This window comes from Tachyglossus aculeatus, chromosome X1 (genome assembly GCF_015852505.1).
Source record: "Tachyglossus aculeatus isolate mTacAcu1 chromosome X1, mTacAcu1.pri, whole genome shotgun sequence".
NCBI lineage: Eukaryota > Metazoa > Chordata > Mammalia > Monotremata > Tachyglossidae > Tachyglossus > Tachyglossus aculeatus.
Window position 1 is genome coordinate 121,799,454 of NC_052101.1, and position 14,685 is coordinate 121,814,138.

Genomic DNA, 14,685 nt, shown 5'->3' on the forward strand with positions numbered 1-14,685 from the left:
TGAGGATGCCATCCCGTTCCGCAGTCCGTCTCCTCCTCCCTCCCCTCCCCACCCCTGCTGAATTCACTCTCCACCTCCACCCTCCATCGGTCCCTCGACCACCCTCCCCATCCTCCCCAACTCCAGTGGCTGAATTAGTGGGGGTTCGTTGCGGTAACTCATTCCCTTCGCCTCTGCGGGCCGCAGTCTCTCCTCCCCCGGTGTGAAAAGAGCGATATCACACCGCGATCATAGGATTCCGACAAGGGTGAGGGTGGGGGTGGGGGGCGGGAGGAGAGGGATGGCTCTGCACAATGGCCCGGGATTGCTTTCTTTGTCAGCTTGCAGACCCCCGCTCCCCCGCTCCTCCCGCAGCCACCGTGCCTTTAGCTCACTGGGAGGTTGGAATCCTCTTTTAAACAGACAAATGAAATGATTGGGGGAAAAAAATCACAAATCAGAAGAGCTGAAAGAGGTTGGGCCGGGGAGGAAAGCAAAATATCCGAGTAGGCCCGGAGAAAAGGGGCGGGAGGGAGGTGGTGGGGGATCTGGGGATTGAGGCAGAGCCCAGTTAAAAGACCCCTGCGGGTGGGGGAGGGGTGTTTGTGGCGAGACCTCCTCCCCACGGTCCCCGTCCCTGCTGCCTAGGTGTCTGAGCCTCTTTTCTCCCAGATCGAGAGTTCTCCGGGGCTACCTGCGCCTTACTTTCGTCTTGCCTCTCTGCCTTGATCGGCAGGGCCCTGGTCACGAGGACGGACGGGCTGGGAGCGGAAGGCGCGGAATCAGAAACATAAAAGGCCCTCTGTAAGCCTCTGAGCCAGCATTCTCCCCCGCCATCTCCCCCCGGGGCAGACAAAATTGCACCCCCAGACAAAGCCTTCCCGATCCCCTCAAGGCCCCCATCTAAGCTCTCCAATCGACCACCTCGTGGACGGGGTGTCTGGGCTTGGTCGTTTCGGACCAGAAGGGGGCGCTGCATCCCGCAGACAAGAGCGCAGCCGCCTCAGCCGAAGCGGAGCCGAAGCGTTTTTGCTACCGGAGGCCGAAACGCTTTCGGGAGACGCTACGGGGCTGCCCGGCGCCTGGGCCCTTTCGCATCCAGCCTCGGGCAGGAACAGAGATTCTCTCCATCGTTTTCTCCGCTTCGCCGCCGCGACCTCCAGCTTTCTGTCCTATCCACGCCCTCTCCTCCTCGCCCCCGGCCAGGGCCCGGGGCTTCGCTCTGGCTTCTTGCCAGCCGCATACCCAGTGACAGCTCTCTTCCGCTGTCGCCCCCCACCCCCGCAAGCCATTTCCCCACCCCGGCCCAAGCCACTTTCCGGGGCTTTGTCCAGATCTGATTCTAACCCGTGCTTGCTTCTCTCTGGCACCAGATTGGGCTGGGCTCTCGCCTTCCTAACTTGGCTTCTCCGGCCTGGTGTGCAGGGCTCCGAGCCTAAACCAAGCCCTCCCATACAGAGCTTCCAGTTTTATGAATGACTCTCTTGTTTTTCAATTTAATTAGACAACGCCGTGGCGCGGTCCCGCACAATGCAACTCATTTGCATCGAGGAGAGGTTGGGTGGAAAGGAGGGAATGGTGAGGGGCCCGGAGGAGAGGCAGGAGAGCGGTGGGGGGCGGGGGCGGTCTCGAGAAGGGGAGCGATGGAATGGAGGAAGCGGTGGAGGTGTAAAGGAGCAGCAGACGGGCCCTTCCCAAATGGAGGGGGAGGTGACGGGGCCGTTAGGTTTACAGGACATCGCGCCCTCAACAGAAAACAGAGCTAGTCTAGTTTATACTTGACAGACCCCGCCCCCGGCTGGGAATCCGGCAATTAAGAAAATAGTTGTGAACTGGAGTCCACTGAGGCCAAGGAAGTCCCTCTCCTCTCTCAGGCCGGTCCCCAGGAAAGGTTGGGTCTGAGTGACTCCGTTCTGCCCTGGCATGAGCAGGGAGCTCAGGTGCGTGGTCCGTCTAGTGGTCGGATTCCGGGCTCTTGGTTGTACCACCCTGGAACGCTAATCATCCAGCCTCCCCGCCAGCTCTGCGACTCCGTTTCCCCAGCTGAAAGGCCCACCCCCCTCCCCCCACTGGGTCCAGAGAGGTACTGAGGGTGAACGTGACCGTCGTTGGGGACTCTGGGGACGCTGAAGATGCAGGACAGAGATGAGCGGGAGATCGGGAGGACCCAGGTAAGAAAAAGAGATGAAAGAGGAAAGGAAGAAAAGGACGGGACAGTGTGCAAGGGGAGGGGACCAGATGGGCAGGCTAGGAATGACAGGACAAAAAGGCTGTTATCAATCACTCGATCGACCAGTCAATCGATTCGAGGATGTGAGATTGATCGTGGCGAGGGTTCTGCACTGGGGGAGCCTGTTCTGTGAGGTCTTAGCAATGGGCAGGGGTCTCTGGCCACATCGTGGCTCAGTGGAAAGAGCACGGGCTTTGGAGCCAGAGGTCATGGGTTCGAATCCCGGCTCCACCACGTGTCTGTTGTGTGACCTTGGGCAAGTCACTTAACTTCTCGGAGCCTCAGTTACCTCATCTGTAAAATGGGGATGATAACTGTGAGCCCCATGCGGGACAACCTGATCACCTTGTAACCTCCCCAGCGCTTAGAACAGTGCTTTGCACATAGTAAGTGCTTAACAAATGCCATTATTATTATTATTATTATTATTATTATTATTATTATTATTATCACTTCCAGGGCGACCCTTCTTTCCCCCAGCTTGACTCAGGTGGAGTCGCGCCCAGTTAGAGAACCCTGGTCCAGTTGCCTGCCTCCATTGCACACACATGTAGGGGTGAGTGGTAGCCTGGGAACTGGGCCCGAGATCCAAGCTAACAGAGCAATGGAGCCCTGGGGGGCGTGGAGCGAACTGGTGTGGAGCTGCCAGGAGGAGACGCCTGCCAAATGGCATTGCCTCTCCAGGCAACCGCTATGGGGAGAACAGGGTGGTGGGGGGTGAGCGGGGGGGGGGGGGGGGGGCGTCGGTGAGAATCAGTCCTGGCTGAATCTGTCCTTGTCCTTCCTGAAGGTCTCTCTTCAGTGGGTTTGGTCATAGCCCCCAAGAGCCTGGATTTGGCACCTGCCTGGATTGGGCGGGAACCCCAGAAAGGGAGCAGAATGGTAGTTGTGTTTGGTCAGCACGCTGCTGGGGGTCTGGGCTGTTGTTTGAGGGAGGTGAGTATAGTTTCCCTGGAGGCCTTAGAAAAGCAGCCCCCAATCAGCGAGCTATTTCTAGGCGGCGGCGGGACCGGGAAGGACAGCAGCATTGATACAAGAGGGACTGAGTAGAAGGACTCTTCTGTCTCTTCAAACCCTTTCCTCTCCCAAGCAGAGTCCAGAATCTCTTGTGGGTCATGGACTGTCTCCAACCTGATTGGCTTGTACTCCAGCGTTTAGTACAGTGTCTGGCACATAGTAAGCGCTTAACAAATACCATTAAAAAATCCTGAAAGGGTAGCCCCTCCTATAAGGGCCGCCCTTCCGGGGGGCCTGGCTACCAGGGGAGAGAATTGACACTCATCTTCGAGTTCCTGAGAGTCTGCAGGTGTTTCCGTGAGAAAGGATGAAGGATGGAGACGGAGCAGGAGTTTCAGCGACTGACACCCTGGCATGATGCTGCCAGCCTCAGAGACCGCCCACTGGGGTGTCTCTGTTCAGTAACAGCATCAGTGTCACCAGTATTAAGTTCAGAGCGCTGTCTTAGGTGTTTGGGGGCCATACAGAAGAAATAAAAGACGCGATCTCGACTTTCAAGAAGCTTACTGTCCGCGGTCCTCCCCTGCCTGAAAAGCTCATAGCTCTTTCATCACTGGGTAGGTGAGGGAGAGGGGAAGGGATAAGCTCATTTTACATATGGAGAGCTCTCCCCCAAATAACCTGGTCTAGTAGGGAAGGGGGAGAGGGCCCCCAGAAGCCTGCGTTCCCAGCCCCAGGCCCGCATCTCCAGCATTTAGTAACTCGTTCAGGAATCACGTTCACTTCCTTTTTCCAGCATCCAAGCACTCAGGCTGGGCCCCGGGGAGGAGAAGTTGGTGGGGGTTAGGGTTGGGTTGAGCCCCACTAGGCGCTGACGACGTCTCTGATCCCTTCAGCTACTTGTCTTCTTTTCGCCACGCCGGCAGTTTTGCGGTGCTGGGAGGGAGATTCTGGTATACATATGTGTGTGTGTGTCGTGGGGGGAGGGGATGACTTTTGGCTGGGGGGGGGCGGCTTTGGGGAAGTGGGGAGAGTCTCCTTTTTCCCCAACCAAAGCTGGCAGGGTTCAGGGGCGCCAGGGTTTCTGGAAGGGGCAGGAGCCCCTCCAAGGCAGCGGGGACGGCAGAGGGAAAGAGATGGGGTAGGGGGGCGTCAAAGGGGGACAAGTGAATGGGGGGGCGGGGGCTGAGCCTACGCGCATGCGCAATCCAGATTCCTATCCTTTTTTTTAAAAAAAAAAAGGTAAAGAAAAAGCAAAAAGAAGAAGACGACCAAACAAATGCGATAAATCACGGAGGTGCTGCTCCGGGTCCCTGCTCGCCCAGAGCTGCTGCAACCCGCCGGCACACCGGGGAGGAAGCAGCAACCCAGGGGCAGTAGCGATAGCAGCAGTAGCAGCTGTAGCAGCGATAGCAGCGGCCGCGGCGGCAGCTTCTCGTGGCTTTCGGCGCCTAGCTCGGGGACGCGGCAGGCGCCGAGCCCGAGCCCGCCTCCAGGCTCTGTGGGCCGCCCACCCGGGATCGCCCTTCTCGCCATCCCTTCTCCACCGGCGCTGCTACGGGGAGAGCGGATCGGCGCTGCCGCACCCCTTAGAGTTCCCCCACGCGCCCCTAGATGCGGTGTCCCCGCCGGTGCCCCAGCGCCGGGCTGCACTACCGCGCCGCCGCTGCCGTCGCCGCCGCTTTGTATTTGCGCCCCAAGATGCGCCGGAGCTAGAGCGGACCGGCCAGCCCCGCCCCTGCCCCCGGGGCCCCGCCGACTCCGGGGATCCCCGCGGACGGACCGACGGCCGCTGGCGAGGGGCGCTGCGCCCATAGGTAGGTTTGCTCCTGTCTAGCTCCACGCAAACTTCTTCCCTGCGCCTCTCTCTCGAGGAGGATGGAGGGGAGAGAAGGCGCTAACGGTTTCGCCCCGCCCCGCTCCGCCGCCACCTCCCCATCTCCCCCGGACGGGGCTCGCCGAGTCTCTTGTCGCGGCCCCCGGGCCGGAACCGGGGGGCGCAGAGCTGGGGTCAGCGCGGAGGTCCTGCGCCTGGGGTCTGGGAAGCTCTATTCTTTATTGAAGAGAAAACGGGGTCCCGCCCAGCCCTCCTTCCTTTCCTTCCCTTACCCCGACAATCCAGCCCGTCCCCCGCGCCTCCTGGGGAGGAACCGGGCTCTTTTCGAGGGGAGGAGAGTTCAGGGTGCTCCCTCTCCGGGAATCGGGGTGCGTCTCTTCCTCGCGGGGAGTTTGGCGGCCTCCGCGGGCGGCGCCGGGTGGGATGGCAAGAAGCCCGGCGGTGCTCGGGGCCGATGGGCGAGGGGTTGCCTCCGGGCCAGAGTCCAGCCAGGGTAGAGACTGGGCAAAGGGAGCGGGAAAGCAGCCTTCCTTCCGAGGGCACAAGGAGAGGGAGACGGAGGAAGAAGGACGGAAAGGAAGAACAGAAAAGGGGCAAGGCACCAAATGAGGCAGGCGGAGGGCCTGATGGGGGCCAGAGCCGCGGGGTGGACCGATCTCGGGGTTCGGCGGCAGATTCGGGGAGAGGAGCGAGAAGAGATGGGGACGGGCGGAAATTGCTCCCTATGTGGTTCTGCTTAGGAGGGGAGCCGAAAACCTCGAATCCCTCCATTTCGGCTGGAGGGAGGGGCAGCCAAGGCGCGGAGAACCGAAGGGGATCTGGAGATAGCGCGGAAGGGTGCGGGGACCCCGCGGTGACCCGAGGGCATCACGCGGGACCGAACTCGGGGAGCTTCACCCCGTTAATATTCCCTCCGGGCGTCCCGCGCGCCCGGGGCCCGCCCCCCGTGGGGGCCATTCGCCTTTGTTCTGGGGTTCCCAGGGCTGTTTGGACGCGAAGAGGAAACTTTTCGACTCATCAGGGTTCTCTCCAAAGGGCGTGGAAGGCGAGGCCGTGCCCTGCGCCCAGACCCATCCACCTGGCCGAGGGCGATGGAGAAGGGGAGAGCGGTGGCGTTGAGGTTGAGAAAACTAGTGCGAGGGAAGACCCGCCCGGAGCGCAGCCACTGCTTCTCCCCAAGGCCGGGGGCGTAAGCGGGTTCGTCCGTGGAGCCTAGGTGCCCCTTCCTCTCCTCTCACCCTCCCCTGAAGCTTTGGTTGGAGGGAAGCCGCGGGTGGCCACAGGGACCGCTCCGGACCATTGTCCCCGCGGGCGGGGAAGGAAGCGAATGCCGTTTCTCTTTCCGACTGGCTGTGATAGCTTTGGAGCTAGCGTCCCGTCAGGGTTCCCAAAACACCCGGAGCCTGCTGGCCGATGAGGAAAACCGAATGAAATCTCTTCGCTCCCCTGTCCGTCCTCCCCCTCCTCCCTCCTCTCTCCTCCCAGTCTCCCCCCACGCCCCCACCTCTGGGCGCAGGGCGACGGGCTCGGGGAGGGGGTGGGGGGCAACCCCCGCCCCAGCACGGTCGGCTCGGAGACAACTCACCCCTACCAGCTTTGTTCGAGTCTCCCGCAAAGCCGCCACCTCCCGCCGGTGGGCTTAATTGGAAGGAGGGAGGCGAGGGGTGAGGGAGGATGGGTGGGTGGGAGAGGGTTGCAGCTCCTTTCGCTCTTCAACTTTTGGCTTCACGGAGTAAGCGAGTGACCAGGAGAGAGGGTTAAGGGGCGTGGTAGCTACAGGAAGAGGAAAGCGCACCTATTAGCCACCTTGGCCCAGCTCCCCGGGCCTCCTCCGTTATTCGAAGAACCTCGGGAGGGAGAAAATTTACAATTAGGAGTTTATCTTATGGATAGCATGCTGTCTTGGATAGCAGGTGGCTTGAAAGGAGGAGTGGTGGCTTGAAAGGAGGAGTGATTGAGTGTGATAAGTAGGTGTGAATATATGGGGTTGGGTGTGTGAGCCTGCAAGAGTGTTTTGAGGATGTGAACCTATGGGCGGGTGTGTGCATCGGGTAGTGTGTGTGTGTGTGTGTGTGTGTGTATGTGTGTGTGTTCTGAGTACGTGTATCTTGTCTTTGAGCGGGTGAGTGCACTGGGTGTGTTAGTTAAGAGCATGTGTCTTGTCCATGGGTGGGTGTATGCGAGTGTGTATGTGTAGGGTGTGTGCGTCTGCGAATGTGTTTGTATTGGGTATGCATATCTATCTATGCGTGCGTGTGACCATCTGTAAATATGAGTTGGGTATGTGTGTCAAATTGTGGGTGTGCATGTGAAACAGACAGACACAGAATTCATTGCTTGAGGGGTGGCTTGTGCTCAGTTTGTATTCGAATGTCTCTCTCCACAGGGGCGGAAAGGGCTCCGGGGGTGGGGTAGCGGATGGATGTCCCAGGACCAGAAGCCAGGCTCCTTTTCCAGGCCCCTCGTCCCTCGCCCGTCCCTGGGTCTGGCTGCTCCCGGGGGCCGGGTTGGATGAATGCGGCTGTCCCTTCGCACCGGCCGGCGGAAACAGCGCCTGCGGAGCCGAGGGGGCGCGAATTCTCTCCTTTCTAGATCCACCAGGGGGCACTAAGGGGCGAGGCTCCGACTCTGGCTAGGAGGAGAGCAGGGGCCCCACGATGGGGGGAGCCGGGAGCCTGCAAAGGAGGGGGTCCTGGGGGCGGGGAGCTTTCGACACAAAGCTGGGAGAATTTGGAGAGCTGTGAGAGAGTGGTTGGGGCGGTGCTTAGACTTCCTCCTTGCCTTTTCAAAGGTCTACTTCCTTCTGAGAATCTCCGTTTTAGAAGTCCCCCCATGTAGCCTTTTGCAATCTGCTTCTCCTTGATCTCCTCCTTTCCCCTAAATTGGGCTATGCAACACCCGCCTAGCCTCCCTCCCCCCTCCCCCCCCCCCCCACAGTGTTTTCTTGACCCTGGCAATCAGGTCCCGGGAGTTGGGTTGGGAGAGAGAAAGGGGAGATAGGATGGGGAGACCCAAACCTCAAAAATCCGCAGACCTAAGGAACCAACCCCCGCCTCACATCCCCTTCCGCATTTTCCAATTGTCTGCAAGGGATTAGGCTGTGTTTCAGTTGAAGCTAATCACCAACCCCCTGTCTGCATATGCATGCGACTGATGCATTATTCATAAGATGACAAGTCAGCGACAGCTGTGAAAATGCTCACCACTGCTCTGGGGTGTAGGTTATTTTAAACGTGTGTGTGTGTGTGTGTGTGCGCGCGCGCAGTTATTAATATCTATACAAACATCTTCAATGGGGAACGGAGGGGTAAGTGGGGCCCGGCAGCGCAGCTGGGGTGAGAAGGCTCCGTTCAGTTCTGACCCTGAGCAGCCGCTTTCCTGGGTAACTCCAGGGCCCCGTGTGGCGGAATCGAGAGGGAGACTCACCCCCGCGATTTGCATCCCGAGCCGACAGCCGGATTTGCAGGCGGGAGCTCGGGGACGTAGATTCCCGGGGCCTGGGAGCCACCTGGCCGGCCCTGCACCGCCCTCGATGTTCGCATTCCCACCGGGGACTCTCGTTCTTGTTTCCTTTCAAGCGAATGTCCCCACCCTTGCCCATCCGCCCCCCCCCCGGCTCCCTCCCCAGGACAGAAGAGGACGGAGGCTAAGGTCGAGGCTCCGCTGGGTCACGGTGGCGCCCGGGGCGAACCTGGGCCGGAGCAGGGAGGCGTCCCATGCCTCAGCGCCAAAGGTTTCGGGAGGCTCGGCCCCCTGCGTCCCCGCTCCTCGCCCTGGACGTTCGGGTGCCAAGGGTAGGGAGAGACCAGGACAGGTCACCTTTCCCGTCAAAGCCACTGATTTAAAAGAGGGGCGTCCCCAGGGCCTGAAGCAGGGAAAGGCCCTGGGAGTTTCTCCATCCTCTCCCCCCAGGCTGCCTCCGACCGTCAGGAGGCAAGACTAGGCTTCGAGCAATGAAGCTATGGGGAGCTCTAAGGGCAGCATACGAAGGGCTGTGCTGTGCCCATCCCGTTGGATGTGCCCTTGGGTGGGTGCCCACGCGCGTGCACACACGCGTGCACGCTCTCTCTTTTGAGGAATCAGTCTTTGTCTATGCAAGCCACAGTCTTCTAGTTTCTGAGTTCTGGCAAGGTGTGGCAGAGGATAGCTAGAGCGGGAGCTTGTAATTCATCTCCCAGGGTTGTAGAAACTTTTCCTTTCAAAGAAATCCTGATTTCTCCTTCCTAGAAAAAGAAGGCTTAGATATTCTCTCTCTCTCTGTCTCTCTCTCTCCACCTCCTTTATCCTCCCCGTCCACCTCTCCTTTCTTCAGGCAGAATCAGCTACATTTGTCAGAGGAGCAACATATTACTGCTGAGCATAGCCCTCTCCATTGCTGCTCAGGCTCTTTCAGCAGCATCCGGGTGTCCTCCAAAACCGAGGGGGAGAGAGAAAGATAAGAAACAGATCTTCTTGTAAGAACACAAGGCATTCAAATCTCTCAGAAACCCAGGAACTAGGAAGGCTCTAAAAATCTCCCTGCAAATAAATGCCCCTTGTCTTCAGTTTTGCTCGACAGGAATTGGTTCTGGGTAATTCTATACAAGACCAACGGAGAACCTTAGTCCTGCACTCTCCCTTTTCCCATCAAGGCTCAAGCTTTTCCCACCGAAGAAGGGTTTGCAGGGGAGAAGGATGGAGAGTCAGCGGGGGCGGGCGAGAGAGGATTCTCATTGCTTTGAAGTTTCAATAGAGGGGAGAGGGTTAGGACCAGGCAAATCTCGGCAGAGAAAACCATTTCTGATTGCAGGTTAGTGGATCAAGTAGGAAGCGCTCGGGAGAGAAATCTCAATAATTAACAGGCTCTTAAGGTTCTTGCCCGCTCACTTGAGAGCCGATTGGAATCGTCGCTCCAAAAAGCAAAGAGCTTCACGTATCAGTGGCAGCCAGGCCTGCCAAAGAGTGGAGGCTAGATGGGGCGGAGACGGGGAAAGGGCTAGCGTCTGAATGGCTGGGAGGGGAGAAATGGCTTTTGTGTTGCTAATGGGGCCAGGGGACTCTGCTTCCCCTTCACAGGCTATCTCTGTCTCTCCCTCCGCCTCAACCCTGGCGTCCTGAAGGGGTGGGGGGGTGTCATTCAACCAGATGAAGGGAGATAGAGGAATAATAATGGATCAGAACTAGGGCTTGTGGGCTGAGAGTGAGACATGGCGCCTGGGGTGTGTGTGTGTGTGTGTGTGTGTGTGTGTGTGTGTGTGTGTGTGTGTGTGTGTGTGTGTGTGTGTGTGTGTGTGTGTCCAGAATACGATCCAGGCAGAGTCCTGCCACAGGCTCAGGATTACCCAGGCCAGGCGCTGCCCAGATCCACTGATCCATGCAGAGGTCAGGCAGAGCTTCTACCCTCCAAGAGCCTCACTCTCAGCTCACAGGCCCTGGATCCTGATTATTCAAGATCCCCCCGCCCCCCGCACTGTTAGAAGATCTCTCCTCCCCCCTTGGGGGATTGGTTCTCTTCTGCTGCACGAGTAAAACCTGCAGAAATGCTGATGTCAGGAGCAGGCCACAGCTGAGTGTGTGTGTGTGTGTGTGTGTGTGTGTGTGTGTGTGTGTGTGTGTGTGTACTTTTAAAATTGAACAGCGATGCGTGATTGAATGCCCTGCAGGTGGGGGCTGCAGGGAGGGGAGAGGCAGGGGCAGAGAGGCTAAGGGGAATCTGGTGATAGGGATTGCCAAGACGCTGCACTGAAAACGTTGTCGAAGAAATAGTTGTGTCGGCCCTGGTGGTGGGGTGGAGCTGTCTGGGAGCTCTCCCCAGAAAATGGCCGTGGGACAGTTTTATACATCAAGGCACTTTCATATCAGTTCTCTCACTCCATCCCCCCAACGTCCCTGAAATTATTTTCTCCAATTGCCATATGGGTACACTGAGGCTCAGAGAAGTTAAGTCTTCTGACTCTCATACTCATGCTTTGTCCACTGCATCATGCTGCCTTTTGTGTGTGTGCGTGCGTGTGTGCATGTGGGGGCGTGTGTGTATGCGTGTTAATGAGCATACGGGTATATAAGTGAGCGCTTGATCTAGCGTGAGGTTGTGTACCTCTGGGTGAATGGGTGCCTGCCTCCCCGTGTGAGTGTGTGTGTGTGGCATTCATTCATTCACTCAATCGTATTTATTGAGCGCTTATTGTGTACAGAGCACTGTACTAAGCGCTTGGGAAGTACAAGTCGGTATCAGCACCATATCTATATCTTTATTGAGCCATCTTTGTGTCAAGAGGATAAGGAGCTTCCTTGTGAGTGGGAGGGCAGGAGTGGAAGGATTGACCCAGTCCAATGGCTTGCAGATCCTGGGACTTGTCACACCACACAGGTTCTCTCATTCTCGGCTTGTCTCTGAAGGAGCCCGGATCAGCTCTCTCAGCACCACGGACAGAGCCTGAGCCGCTTTCCCCTGCTCACACCGGCTCCAGCTCCCTCCCTATTCACTCCCACCCCATCAGGAGCTGAATCTTGGTGGCGTCCCCTTCTGATCTGGGCCCCGAGAGAAGCCAGGAGGACCCCAAAGCCCTGGGGTCCCCCCCAAAAAAAGAATACGGGAGAGCGTGGATGTTCCCAGGAGGGTCTGGTACCCTGGTTGTGGCTGCCTGTCTAGGCTACTGTTCTCATAATTGCTGGTGACGGGAAACACTTTGTTTCCTTTTCTGATGCCACCGAGAAAGTCAGAATTAGCATTTCAATGGGTTCAGCCCAGGAAATAACAGCCCGCACAAGTACTTGATAATGTCATGTTATTTTTCTCTGCAGATAAAGGTGGGAAAGGTCTGGGGTTTGTTCAGGGGGAGGGAGTCTTCTGTAAATCCTCCCCCTCAGATGCTGCTCCTCCCCTCCTCCGACCCCCACCCCGGGGGCACCTGCCTGTGCTTGGAGTTGGCCTAGTGACAAGGGAGGGACCAATAGGCAGGAGGGCATGGCGTAGTGGATAAAGCATGGGCCTGGGAGTCAGAAGGTCATGGGTTCTAATCCTGCCTCCGCCACTTGTCTTCTGTGTGGCCTTGGGCTAGTCGCTTCACTTCTCTGGGCCTCACTTACCTCATCTGTAAAATGGGGATTGAGACTGTGAGCCCCACATGGGACAGGGACTGTGTCCAACTTGATTTTCTGTATCCACCCCAGCGCTTAGTACAGTGCCCGGGACATAATAAGTGTGTAACAAATACCATCATTATTATTATAATTATTACCTGCCATGTGATCTTATGTCCCTGGATGACTTCTCTCGGCCTCAGTTTCCTCACCTGCTTCCAATCTCACAAGCCCACAACCTTGGTGTTGTCCTTGACTCCACTCTCTCAATCACCCCACATATCCAATCCGTCACCAATACCTGCCGGTCTCACCTTCGCGACGTTGCCAAGATCCGCCCTTTCCTCCCCATCCAAACCACTACCACGTTAGTACAATGACTCATCCTATCCCAACTGGATTACTGCACCAGCATCCTTTCTGACGTCCCAACCTCCAGTCTCTCAGTCTCCTGTCTCTTCAGTCCATACTTCACTCTGCTGTCCCGATTATCTTTCTTCAGAAACGTTCTGGGAATGTCACCCCCCCTCCTCAAAAATCTCCAGTGGTTCATTCATTCATTCAATCGTATTTACTGAGCGCTTACTGTGTGCACAGCACTGTACTAAGCGCTTGGGAAATACAAGTTGGCAACATGCTGGCAACATCCCTACCCAACAACGGGCTCACAGTCTAGAAGGGGGAGACAGACAAAACAAAACATGTGGATAGGTGTCAAGTCATCAGAATAAATAGAAATAAAGTTAGATGTACATCATATAAAGTTAGATACACATCATAACTTTATGATCAACTTATGATCAACTATTTATGATAGGCAACATCATAGTGGTTGCCTATCAACCTCCATATCAAAGGTTGATAGGCAACCTCTGTATCAAACAAAAACTCCTCACTTTTGGCTTCAAAGCTCTCCATCACCTTGACCCTTCTTACCTCACCTCCCTTCTCTCCTTCTACATCCCAGTCCACATGCTCCACTCCTCTGGTGCTAGCCTTCTCACTGTGCCTCGATCTCATCTGTCCTGCCTTCAACCCCTGGCTCACATCCTATCTCTGGCCTGGAATGCCCTCCCACCTCAAAACCCCCAAACAATCACTCTTCCCCCCTTCAAAGCCTTACTGAAGGCTCATCTCCTCCATGAGGCCTTCCCAGACTAAGCCCCCCCTTTCCTCAGCTCCCCCTCCCTTCTGCATCACCTCGACTCGCTCCCTTTGCTCTTCCCCACCTCTCCCCATCCCACCCACAGCACTTATGTATATATGTATATATCTATAATTCTATTTATTTATATTGATGCCTGTTTACTTGTTTTGATGTCTGTCTCCCCCATTCTAGACTGTAAACTCGGTGTGGGCAGGGATTGTCTCTCTTTATTGCTGAATTGTACTTTCCAAGCGCTTAGTACAGTGCTCTGCACACGGTCAGAGCTCAATAAATACGATTGAATGAATGAATGAATGAGTGAATGAATGAATGAATAAATGAAATGAGATGTCTAGTGGAAAGCTTTCTGTAATCAACCAATCAGTGATATTTACTGAGCAATTCCTGTGTGTAGAGCACTGTACTCAGCGCACGGGAGTGTATGGTACAACAGAGTTGGTCGACACACTCTCCCTGCCCACAAGGAGCTTACAGTCTAGAAGAAGACGGCAATTGAAATTCTGAGCATCACTGTCTCCAACACGGGGGTTGATGGCAACACTGACAATGTCCAGACCACAATTCCCCCTCCCAGCTGAGTCTGTGGGCCTCAGTTTCCTCCATCTGTTCAGTAGGGAGCAGTCCAGGTTGAGCTGAACCTTCTTCAGGTCATTCGAAGATGCTTTTTACTCTCCTTCCACCTGCCAAATATCCCAAGGAGGAATAAGTTTTCCCTAAAGGGGTTCTCCTGTCTCAGGGAGACCCCGTTCAAAGGAAACAAAGTCCTACTTAGTAAGGTAACTGGGCAAAATGTGGGTGTAGGGAAGAAAGAGGAAAATAGAAATTCAAGGGGTGGACTCCTACTGAGAGCTCACCTCCTCCAAGAGGCCTTCCCAGACTGAGCCCCCCTTTTTTCTCTCCTCCTCCCCATCCCCCCCGCCCTACCTTATTCCACTCCCCACAGCCGCTGTATATGTTTGTACAGATTTATTACTCTATTTTACTTGTACATATTTACTATTCTATTTTTTTTTGTTAATGATGTGCATCTAGCTTTACTTCTATTTATTCTGATGACTTGACACCTGTCCACATGTTTTGTTCTGTTGTCTGTCTCCCCCTTCTAGACTGTGAGCCCATTGTTGAGTAGGGACCATCTCTATATGTTGCCAACTTGTACTTCCCAAGTGCTTAGTACCATGCTCTGCACACAGTAAGCGCTCAAAACATACGATTGAATGAATGAATGAATGAGTGAGGCAACAGCAGATCCGAGAGAAAAATTCTGATGTTCACCCTGTACTCACTGCCTCGATTCCAGGCAGGAGTGAACTACACACCAATTTGAGTGAGAAACGGAGGCACCGAGTCGGCAAATCTCTTGCCTAGGGTACCACAGCAAGGGGTGCAGCTGAAACTCAAACTTGTATTTCTTGAAGTGCAGAGCAGGGACATGGTGGGAGAAAGGAGTGT

At 56.0% G+C, this 14,685-nt stretch overlaps 1 protein-coding gene across 1 annotated transcript in view; it reads left to right on the top strand.

Moving 5' to 3' along the window:
- Positions 1–4,467: 4,467 nt before the first annotated feature.
- Positions 4,468–14,685, top strand: part of NCAN (neurocan) — a 97,724-nt gene continuing 87,506 nt past the window's right edge. The window contains exon 1 of the mRNA XM_038773016.1: positions 4,468–4,983. The gene's annotated coding sequence lies outside the window, so the exon portion shown is untranslated. The remainder of the gene's footprint in view (positions 4,984–14,685) is intronic.